This window comes from Daucus carota, chromosome 1 (genome assembly GCF_001625215.2).
Source record: "Daucus carota subsp. sativus chromosome 1, DH1 v3.0, whole genome shotgun sequence".
In the NCBI taxonomy this organism is placed as follows: Eukaryota; Viridiplantae; Streptophyta; class Magnoliopsida; order Apiales; family Apiaceae; genus Daucus; species Daucus carota.
Genome location: NC_030381.2, coordinates 16,051,247 through 16,064,055, shown reverse-complemented (window position 1 = coordinate 16,064,055; position 12,809 = coordinate 16,051,247).

Here is a 12,809-nt window from a genome sequence, read left to right as displayed (position 1 = left end):
ATGGGGAAGAGAACTTGAACAAGTTTGAGCCAAAGGCATCTGAAGCAATATTTGTTGGTTATACTAATAATGCTTATAGAGTTTTTGTAATTGAGACTCTGTCAGTGAAAGTTAGTGTCAATGTTACATTTGATGACACTAAACTCCCAAGTTTACAATCTGCTAATCCATCTGAATCTCGGAAGTTTGACAACTATCCAGATTTTGATTCAGATGATGATGTGCCACCTGAGATTGCAACAGGTGATGACAACAATGATAATGATCCAGGCAATGGTAGAAGAAATGGCAATAATGCTGAAGATTCCACTGATACTAGTGGTGGATCATCAAGTCAACCTGGCAACTACTCAGGGGGAGCTTGTAGATCAACTAGTCATACACATCAGCTTACTGACAATACTGCTGAATCATCAAGGACACAACTTCCAAGGGAAAGGATTTGGAGCAGAGATCATCTCTTTAATCTGATTATTGGTGATCCTCATGTTGGTGTAAGGACTAGAAGTGCTACGTCAAATGAATGTCTATTCTCTGGTTTTCTATCACAATTAGAACTAAAGAAATTGGATGAAGCACTTGCTGATCCTGATTGGATTCTTGCCATGCAAGAAGAACTTAATCAATTTGAGAGACAAGAAGTCTGGGCCCTGGTTCCAAGGCCAAAGGGAAAGTCTACAATTAGAACTAGATGGGTCTTCCGTAACAAGTTAGATGGTGATGGCATTGTTGTGAGAAACAAAGCCAGACTGGTCGCAAAAGGTTATTCTCAAGAAGAAGGAATTGATTATGATGAAACCTATGCTCCAGTTGCTCGTCTTGAAGCCATCAGAATATTTCTTGCATTTGCTGCACACTTCAACTTCAAGGTTTATCAAATAAATGTGAAAAGTGCATTTCTGAATGGAAAGCTAGAAGAAGAAGTATATCTGGAACAGCCCCCTAGCTTTGAAAATCTAGAGTTTGCTGATTTTGTGTACTTCCTATTTAAAGCTGTCTATGGGCTCAAGCAGTCACCAAGAACATGGTATGACACTCTCTCTGAGTTTTTAATTGAAAACAATTTCACTAGAGGTGTCATAGACAAAACTCTCTTTTACAAATTGCATGATAATAATATGATATTTGTTCAAATATATGTTGATGATATTATATTTGGTTCTACTAACGATAACTTGTGCAAGAGGTTTGCTAAGTTAATGTAGAGCAATTATGAAATGAGTATGATGGGTTAGTTATCCTACTTTCTTGGTCTTCAAGTAAGCCAAAAGGAAGATGGCATTTTCATTTGCCAATCAAAGTATGTCAGAGATCTTCTGCGAAAGTACAATCTAGAAGACTCTTCTCCGGCAAAGACACCCATGGCCACTGCCACAAAGCTTGACCAGGATAAATCTGGTAAGAAAGTTGATATTTCAAGCTATCGAGGTATGATTGGCTCATTACTCTATCTCACTGCAAGTAGACCAGATATTATGTTTGCAACATGTTTATGTGCTAGGTTTCAAGCTGATCCTAAAGAATCACATCTTATAGCCGTCAAAAGAATCATTAGATATCTTAAGGGTACACCTGGTTTAGGTATTTGGTATCCTAAGAATACTGGTTTTGACTTAACCGGCTATACAGATTCTGATTATGCAGGTTGCAGGATTGATAGAAAGAGTACGTCAGGAAGCTGTCAATTTCTAGGACGTTGATTGGTGTCCTGGTACAGCAAGAAGCAGCACTCAGTGTCTACTTCTACTGCGGAAGCTGAGTACATAGCTGTTGGCAGTTGCTGTGCTCGGATTCTCTTGATCAGGAATCAATTAAATGATTATGGTATTGATGTTAACAAAATTCAAATATTTTGTGACAACACCAGTGCCATAGCCATTTCAAACAATCCAGTGCAACACTCCCGGACCAAGCACATAGATATCAGGTATCATTTTATTCGAGAACATGTAATGAATGGTACTGTGGTGTTACATTTTGTACCCACGGCTGATCAAATTGCTGACATCTTCACTAAACCACTTGATCAATCCACTTTCTCTAAGTTGGTTTGTGAGCTAGGGATGTAAAATATGTCATGATTCTCTTTGTATATATTTTATATTTGTTTTATATATTATTATATATTTTTGTGAATTTTCTGTGTAATTATATCTATTTTATTAGATTTTATATAATTGTTTGTAAATTATCTGGTAATTTTCTGTATAATTATGCATGTTCATATATGTCTCGTAATTTTTTAAGTGTTGCACAGTCCCCTGTATTATTTTCAAGCATTTAGATAATTATTTGTGTATATTTTGTATTTTTCAAAATTAATTAAACATAAATATTTGATTTTAAGTTAATTCATTTTAACGAATTAAAGTTAAATTCATAAATATTTATATATAATTAAAGTTGAATTTTACAAAATATTTGTGTAATATATTATATATTATTTGTATTAGGTTTTTGATTTTAAATGCAAAAAGTTTTATTTCAAAGAAAATCAAAAAGCATAGTTTTTATATATAATTTTCTGTTTTTATTTTTATTTAACTCGGCATGACAACTCATAGGTTTGTCATACCGAGTCCCTGTGGCTAATATATTTGTATCTGTATGACAATCATTATTTGTCATATTAAGGTCATGTAGCGTGTCGTATACTCATTATGTCATTCCTCGGTATGACAATTGCTCGAATTGTCATATCGAGCACTTCACTCGACCGCCTCTGAAAAATTCGGTATGACAATACCCTCGTTTGTCATACCGCATTTTAAACCCTCCCTATGACATAACTGTGATTGTCATACACTTGCACTTCATCTTCATCATCGATACACACACACTGTTACTTAAACACGCACGAGTTCGATCGGTTTTTCAAGTTTTCTCTTCAAAAACTCGCTGGTTACTCTCTTCAAGCATCATTTGCTTGCTGGTTACTCTTTTAATAACGAAATCAAGCCGTTACTCTGCCGAAATTTCGAGGATTTACAAACCCTTATTCGCGATTTTGTGAACTAATTACACGCTATTGTTACTCAGTTTTGGACTTTAAATCTCTGTTGTGTTCTTCTCGTGGGTTTTCACCTGGATTTCGAAGCCATTGCTTAGGTTTGGGTTTGTATTTGGTCGAAGTTGAAGCATTGGGGTTTCGGATTTTTGAGGTGTTCTTGTGAGATTAAGACCCCGTTTGGCTATTTGGACTAATTGGGACTTAGTTGGAGATTTGTGGAATTGTAATTAGCCATTTAAAATTAATTAATTTTTAATTCGAGTTTAATCAATTAATTCGAATTATTAATTATTTGGTTAATTGTTAATTAATTATTAATTGAAATTTGCGAGAAATTTGAGAATTAATATTTTATTTGAAAAATTCTCGCTTAATTCAATTTTTAATTATAAAAATGGCAGGCCAATTTGTTATCGGGGAGACTAACTACAATGGGTACTTAGACCCTGATTCCAGCTTAGAGAGGTTCAAACCGTGGGTACGGTTTTTAAATAGTCAAAGTTTAGTCAGTACGGCGATCACTGCTCATGCTGATTTACAGATTCGACCACTTCAAGACTTCTACTCCACTGCCATCAACACTACTCTTCTGGATAGCTACAGGGTTTCCGGAAACATTACTGGAGGTCGAAGCATTACTGTTTCAGCTGACGATGTCAAAAGGATTCTTGGATTTCCACGTAACAACTTTGCTGAGATTCCAACAGATGCTGAAATCACTCAATTCTTTCAAACTATTCTTTATCAAGGAGAGATTCATCTGCCAAGAATGCTGAAACGGAATCTGAAACCTGAGTGGGATTTGTTCTTCGATACACTGGCAAAGGTCTTTTCCCCAACCACTCGAAGTAACTTCAACATTATCTCCTCCCTTCTTCAAGTCATTGGATTTTGTATTGTTCACAATCGTCCAATCAATTTTGGCAAATTGATTCTTCAGTCGATTCTAAAGAAGTTGGGACCACTCAGCAGTCGATCTGTTGCACAGAATGCCAGGGTAGTATGTTTTTACCCTCGGTTCATAATGTTGTTTTTGAACGATAAGATGACAGACGCTGAGAAGAATTCATATTTCAATTCTCCAATTGCACTAACTCAGCGTGTCTGTACTAAGTTGATGAAAGCTCTAACCAACAAGGGGAAGTATGAAAATATTCCACTTGTGACTCCATACTTGATGGAGCTGTTCAATGCTCAGCCACAACTGCACCAGTTTCAAGTGGCACAACCTCAGCAACAGCAACAACAAGATCAACCGGAACAACAGCAACAACCACAACCACAACTAGGACCATTACAAATTCAACAACCAGATCAACACCTCTCACCACACCAATCACCATATCAATCACCACATCATTCCCCTCTACATCAAACACATCCTACACCTTCATTTGAAGACGAACCTCAGGAATACAACTTCTTCGAAACTCAACCGTCTTCATCTGAACCACTACCACAACAGCACCAACACACCAACATACCACAAACACAATCAACCTCTCAACCATTACCTTCTGACTCAACATCCAACCCGGAGCGGCAGTCCTTTCGACAGGATCTACAGGTAGCTCAGGTACTTTCTAACTTCTCATCTAATTTTAATGATGATGCGTCAGATTTTGTTTGTGACCTTGATTTTGTTTTCCAGACTACCAGCAATGAACCTGACAACACACGGGTTCATAACCAAGCTGATGACTTCATTCAACCAACTCTCTCTTCTGCAAACACATCAATCAACACTACTACTCAACCTATTCGTAAAATTGCCAGAAAGAGTAGTTCAAGCAGTTTGATAGGTCAACCCGCAGCTCTGTCTTCCTTAAAGAAGCCAAATTGGAAGCCCTAGAGACATCTGTAGCCTCATCCTTGCCTTCCCAAAAAGGCTTGGACCTAGAACAGGCAATGAAACAGTCTCTAGACTCATTCTCTCAATAGGATGATGCCATTGAAGTTGACCGCCCTTCCACGGTACCCTGTACAGAGTCAAGCACTGTGCTAGCACTCACGCTAGTGCAAGCCCAAATAGATACACAGGTTACTATGTTTACTGAGTGCACAGATTTTCAAAACCAAGTTAATATGTATGAAAACTTTGCTGATCACACTTTCTGGCAATTAAATCTGCCCTCGCAGGCATCCGTAGGACAATTTGTTCCTCCACTACCTTTGAACCCATCTCAGGGGACATTGGTAGTTTATACAGGTACAGCTGGAAGAGTGCAGACAATGAGTGAAGAAAGGCAAACACCGAGCGATACACATGCACGTGAGGCTAGTGAAACAGCTTTGAGTGTACGTGAGGTGAGTGCACACACTGACCCGGCTCTGTTTGAGGAACAAATGGCTAAGCTGAAAGCTGAATTAGCCCGGATGATTGCTGAAAATGAGAAATTGAAGGGTGCACGGTTGGTGACCCTAGAGAAGAAAGCTGATGAGAGGCCATCCAGTTCTTCCAGGGATGAGCTTAAGGAAGAAATTCATGAGTTGACTGTCGAGATGAGATCTAATCATGCACTGTATATGGCCAATTTGATGATATCGACTAATAAATTTGATCAACTCCTCAAGAACTCAAAGTCTAATGCTGATACCTCCAGAGGATCCCTCAACTAAGGGGGAGAATAAAGGAGATAGAGGAAACAAAGGAGACAGGGATGACAAGGGAAATAGCTCGAATCAAAGCAACAAAGGCAATACTTCTGAATCTGATCCTAACAATTCTGGAATGTTAAAAGGCAAAGAGCCGTTACATCAATCTGATAATGTCTCCAATTCTGACAATTATGATGATTATCCGAATGACATGGATGATGATGACGTCTTCGATGCTACTTACTGTCAAGCAGAGGAAGAAGGCAAATTTGAAGAGAGCTACTTGTTCCAAGAAGAAGAACCAATTGACTTGGAACACGAGGAGAATGTCCGGAAGTTTAAAGCTGAGAATGAAGCTAGGAAGCGTAAGCTTCGTGATTACCAGAAACTTCTAGAGGACAAGTTGATAACAGAAGAGCAAATCAAGAAAGAGAAGCAGAAAATTTATGATGCTGCCTGCAAGCAGAAAAATCTTGATATAAGGAGGAAAGAAGGAAAAAGCTGGGACATTGCAAGGAGAATATTTAATGGACCTCAAAGGGAATCTTTCGACGACAGAAAGTTCTTATCTCTGATCTACGATCTTCGAGAGGTAAACCCTGACGAGGATGTTTTTATGCATGCCTTTGCTTTAGAGTTGGAATACTTAACTGTGGCAGTTAAGGGATTGCTAAAAGAGTGAGAGCTGATTGTATATACACAGAGGAATGGTTCATTCAGATTGTGTGTTGAATTTCTCAAATCATTCTCTGTATCCGAGCTCTGGGTACTTCGCAACAAGGTTAAGCGTTGCTCCAACCTGAACGAACTCCTTCGCGACAAACTGCTGGATTGTGCTGTCTTCAACAGTCCACAGGTTGTTAAGAACCCATATTGTGTAAAGTTTGTTCACAAGGAAGTCTTCTGTACTGTCTATCTTAATGAAGAAGCCTTGCCTAAGTATCCTTTCAAGAGACTGGCTCTAGCATCCACCCTACTAAGAACCAAGGGCTTCGCTTCTAAAGCCAAGTCTGATGCTGATGATGTGATCTTGTCTTACTGCACCCAAAGAAATATTTCTCAATACTTTCGGAGGATGAAGGGTGTTACAAAATCTCAGCATGGAAGTGTTACATCAACTGGCTCTGGCAAGGAAACGAAAGAAGCATGGTGAATCCACTACATCTGAAGCGCCAACCAGTGAAGAACCGTCAACTCCTATCCTTCACAGTTCAGACATATAAGAAGGAGAAGTTGATCTTTAGATTTGATAAGGAATTTTTTATATATGTTTAGAAAGAACATCCTTGTGTAATCTAATGTACTTGTTTGAATTCTGGTCAATGTTTAATTAAATACCCGAAACTTTTTGCTATTTACAATTCATGTTTAATCCTTTGTCTTATCAGTTAGTTGAGTTATCCTCTCGATAATTTGCATGTTATGTTAACAAACAAATAGGGGGAGATTGAAAGGCATATGTTTAGCCTATTTGTAATTAAAGAGGTGTCAACTCAACTATGATAAGAGAGCTAAGTAAATAGCAAGCACTATTGAAGGAATCCATACGAAGAAAGTCAAGTGATTTATTAAAATCATATGTCTGAAGATTTTCAGGATGCTGCTACACACCACTGAAAGAAGTTCATTAATATGTTCAAGCCTCAGTGTACAAATAATATTTTGTAGCACATCCAGAAGTCCAGAAGGTATAAAGTTTTAATACTTTATTTATTCAGAAGATTCCAAACTATTTCTACTTATGAAGAAGAACTACAAAGACAAAGACTCTATGAACAAGCCACTTCCCAAATGTTTAATTGATAAAGAATATTTGATTCAGCTAGATACAGATGAACCAGACAGTACATTTGTGTGTCAGCTATTCAGATTAAATATTCTACATCACCAATAGGTGGTTGTTCAATCAAGACAAAGACTTAGATCGTTTAAAGGAAGTCAGAAGACCTGCTGCTGAAGAAGTGCTCAATATAATTATTCTTTTAATTAATTCACATCTCAAAATAATTATATAAGTTATGTAATTTATTTATTAAATTGATTCACACTCGAATTAATTTAATTTATGAATTTATATAATTAATATAATTAAGTGGATAATTATTGGATTAATTATATAAAGAAAATATTAATATATATTGTATTTGGGCATGGTATGACAATCAAATGGATTGTCATACCGCACTATGTCATCTGCCTTGGTCAGGAGGCATGACAAACCAATTGGTTTGTCGTACCGAATGACTAAGGCATGACAATGGCAATTGTTATACCGAAGTCATAAGGTATGACAATCCATTGATTGTCATGCCACTTGAATGACTTGGGGTCCAAGGCTTATAGTCATACCGTTTGTCATACCTTCCCACTTGTGCCATGACAATGCTTCAAATTGTCATACCTTCCCTTGTATTTGTCATAGCACTTGTTTAAATTGTCATAGAACTTCCTAGAGTTGTCATGCCTAGCTTTGTTATACTAGTTCAAGGTTTTGCCTATATATATGGCTTCAACCTCTTCATTTGATCTTGTTCAAAGCTTTGTAAACTTTCAAGTTATTAGTAACTTGCTATTGTTTTATCCACAGTTTTCTGTGCTTTGATCACTCGGTTGTTTTAATCACTAAGCTAGAATACATCCTGTCAAATTTATTCTACGAACTTTAGTGGACATTAAAACGAACCATATTAATTATATAATGACTTAAAACATTGTAATATTAATTAATTAAAATCTGATTAACAAGTTATATTCTAATCAGATTATTCCGCCGCGATTATTTTGTGACGATTGTATTCAAGCCCCCCTTCTACAATCGTATCTGGACCTAACACATACTCCAAATACTTGCAGTATGTTGGATATGTTATGAAAATTCCTCCTATCAGTGGGAGAGAACACCTTTGCAAGCGTGTCGAAGAATATCTCCCATTCTGGCTTTAGTTTCCCTTTCATCATCTTTGACAAGTGAAGTTCCCCTTGATTTAGAATAGTCTCGAAGAACTGCATCAACTCATGTTCTTCAGGAGCATTAACAAAGTTTGCTCGGGGGAATCCCAAAACACGATTCACATCATCAGCAGAAATAGTGACCGTCATCCGTCCATTAACATCTCCTACCCTTATATCTCCAGTAATTCTGTGATTGTCCATCAAGGTAGTGTTCAGAGCAGTGGAGTAGAAATCATACATTGGTTGAACTTGAATATCCGCTGAAGCAGTGATAGCGGTACTGGCCAGGCATTGCTTGTTCACAAATTTGACCCAGGGTCTGAATCGGGCAGGAACAACTTCAGGGTCCTGGTAGCCATTGTAGTTCGTCTCCATGATTTTGAATTTTCCAACCATTTTGTTAATTAAAGGGTGAATTAAGCGAGAATTTTTCAAATAAGATGATAATTCTCAAATGTCTCGCAAATTTCACGTAATAATTAATTTAATCGATTAATTAATTAATTAATTAATAATTCGAAATATTAAATAATTCTGAATTAAAATTTAATTAATTTTAACGGTTGCAAATTCAAATTCAATCCAAGCAAGGGTTTCAAAATCAGTGTCCAAGGTCTCGAATTAAACCCAAAAATTCTAATGATAACCAAATAACCCTAACTCCTTCACAAAATCGATTAGAGACACACCGCCCAGAAATCGCTTAAAGCCACTGATTTAACACAAAAACCGAACAGAAATCGAGCAAGAAGATTAAAAAAAAATCACTTGAAATTTCGGCAGCACTTCGGTATATCTCGGGCTTAAAACCAAACCAGCAAGTTTTGAGAAAACTTGAAAAACAGAGCACGAAACAGCAAGTTTTGTCTGAAAAACTTGAAAAAATCGATATGCAGGTGTGTGTGTGTGTGTGTGTGTATGGCAGTTCGAGAGAAACAGGTGAAGAAGATGAATATGGAGGGGGTAAAACAATATATATGATTGTCTTGCCGTTTTGAATCTCGGTAAGACAATCTGGCTGATTGTCTTGCCGATTGAAAACTCGGTAAGACAATCAGTGAGATTGTCTTGCCGAAAATCGGTAGTGGGTTAGCCAGTGGGACGGTAAGACAATCAGTAAGATTGTCTTGCCGTTTCAGTTGAATGGTACGCAAGAAGGAACTAATGAAATGCGGTAAGACAATTTGTGAAATAGTCTTGCCACAACCAGGAATTAAAAAATAAAAGAAAAAAAGTATAAAAATTTTGGTAAGATAATGAATTAGATTGTCTTGCCGCAATTTTCATCCAGAAAAAGAAAGGTAGTATATTACTTATGATTTTTTATTTATTTTAAAAGTAAAATGTTTTGCATATTAAATCAAAAATCTAATATAAAAACAATATTATATAATACACATGTATTTTGTAAAATTCAACTTTAATTAAATATAAATACTTATGAACTTAACTTTAATTCATAAAAATGAATTAACTTAAATTCAAATATTTATGCTTAATTAATTTTGAAAAATACAAAATAGATACAAATAATTATCTAAATGCTTAGAGAATAATACAAGGGAGTATGCACACATTTAGAAAATTACAGGTAAACATATAAACATGCATAATTACATAGATAATTATCAGATAATATTCAGACAATTATATAAAATTTAATAAAGTACCTATAATTACACAGAAAATTCACAAAATTATATAAAAATATATACAGTGGGAATCATGTCATATTTAACATCCCTAGCTCACAAACCAACTTAGAGAAAGTGGATTCATCAAGTGGTTTAGTGAAGATGTCAGCGATTTGATCAGCCGTGGGTACAAAATGTAACACCACCGTACCGTTCATGACATGTTCTCGAATAAAATGATACCTGATATCTATGTGCTTGGTTCTGGAATGTTGAACCGGATTGTTGGAAATAGCTATGGCACTTGTGTTGTCACAAAATATTGGAATTTTGTCGACAGAAATCCCATAATCATTCAATTGGTTTCTGATCCACAATATCTGAGCACAGCAGCTTCCAGCAGCTATATACTCAGCTTCAGCAGTAGAAGTAGACACTGAATGCTGCTTTTTGTTGTACCAGGAAACCAATCGACGTCCTAGAAATTGACAGCTTCCAGACGTACTTTTCCTATCAATCCTGCATCCCGTATAATCAGAATCTGTATAGCCGATTAAGTCAAAACCAGTATTCTTAGGGTACCAAATACCTAAACCAGGTGTACCCTTAAGATATCTAACGATTCTTTTGATGGCTATAAGATGTGATTCTTTAGGATCAGCTTGGAACCTAGCACACAAACTTGTTGCAAACATAATATCTGGTCTACTAGCAGTGAGATAGAGTAATGAGCTAATCATACCTCGATAGCTTACGACCAAAGGGTACCTGATCAAGGTAATGGGAGGAGAAGTAATAAAAACTCATGTACACCTCACCACTGTATTGCATTCTTATTCAGGGAGTACGTGGTATGATTCCGAGGAAGTAGTGGTATTGGTTCACCACTATCTTTGTCAGAGGGAGAAGCATAAGCAAAGACTTGTGTCTTTACTTTTGAGGAATCATGGTGATACATTTATTCTTCAGAAAGTGGTACACAGGAACTTATTCATCACCACTGAAGAATTTAAAGAAGCTGCTGATTGTTCTTTGCATAATGGAATGTTTTGAATTCTCTGCAAGACAAACTATGAGTATTATCTGGCAGGTAAGAAAGGACCAGAGAAATAAAAGTGATATGCACATCTGTTATTTCTATTCATGAAATCTGAAAATGTATCACATGATCCAGAAACTTTGTAGCATTATTTACTAGTCAAAGACTTTACTTTTTCTAGTGTTAGTTGAGTTATCCTCCAGAGGATTTGCTTGTTATGATTAACAAAAAAATAGGGGGAGATTGTAAGTCTAAATGTAAAGACAACCCTATCTGTTACATAGGGATGATAACTCAACAATAGAACAGGACAAGTAAATAACACTACGCCTGCACCGGAATCGGAAGATACGAAGACAAAGGTTGAAGAAGCCATCTACAGTCTTGAAGGAATAAGTTCACTGGAAGAAGTTCATTAATATGTTCATGCCTCAGTGAAGAATAAAGATTGAAATATTCAAGATTGTTGAAGCAATGAAGATGTTGTCCAAGTACTCGAAAGATTTCAGTGCAACCCCTGAAGCAAGATATTTCTATATATCTTGGTTGGTTATTTACAATTAACAATTGAAGCATAAACTAACCCGGAACCGACTGATCAATGTTTGCTGACAAAGAAGGTACAATGGGTGACTTCATTGTTAGTCGCTTGTGAACCAGACCAGTGCAATAAGCGTCAGCACATACGGAGTTTGCAAAGTATTTATCAATCGAAGAATTGATCAAGTCATTTGCTCAAAGCCAAGCCAAGCCCAATGCCTAGCCCCTGCAAGCTATGCCTAAGCTTACTGCTCAAATGCCATATGTCAAAGCTTCACAGAAAGCCATATCAGGAAGTGACCTATCTTTTATATGTGTGCACTTATATATTTGTATATGTACAAATATAATTATATATGTATATATGTATATTTAATTAAATATAATATATATACTATATATGTATATAGTATATGTATTTATATTTTACATACACATTTATATATTTAAGTGTATATATATATTATATTATGTGCATAAATATATTTATATTTAGAGAGAGCTATATATATATATCTTTATATATATATATATATATATATTTATATTTACAATTAGTTATATGTATATTATATATTTAAATATATGAGAATATATTTAAATATATGTTTATATATATATATATATATATATCACTATATGTTTATATAGATATTATATATATGTATATATTTATATATACTTTTTTTTATATATTTATGTTTATATTTATATTTATAAATAACAATATAGCTATTCTAATACAAACTAAAATAATCTAAAAACCTACAAACCTGGTCCAGCCCAATAGCAAAGCCCAGTCCATTATACAAAACACCCGCCTAGTCCATTATACAAAACAAACACCCAGACAAATTTAATGTTACAGCTAGATACACATATACATACATTACAGTTACGTTGCTTTTACTCTCGCACTGTTCATCTTCTTCAAAACAAAAGATACGAATCGGATCTACTACAACTACGAATCGCATTTTCTTACTAATACTCGCTGATTTCTTCGTGTATTTGATACAACGGTACAATTTCACAA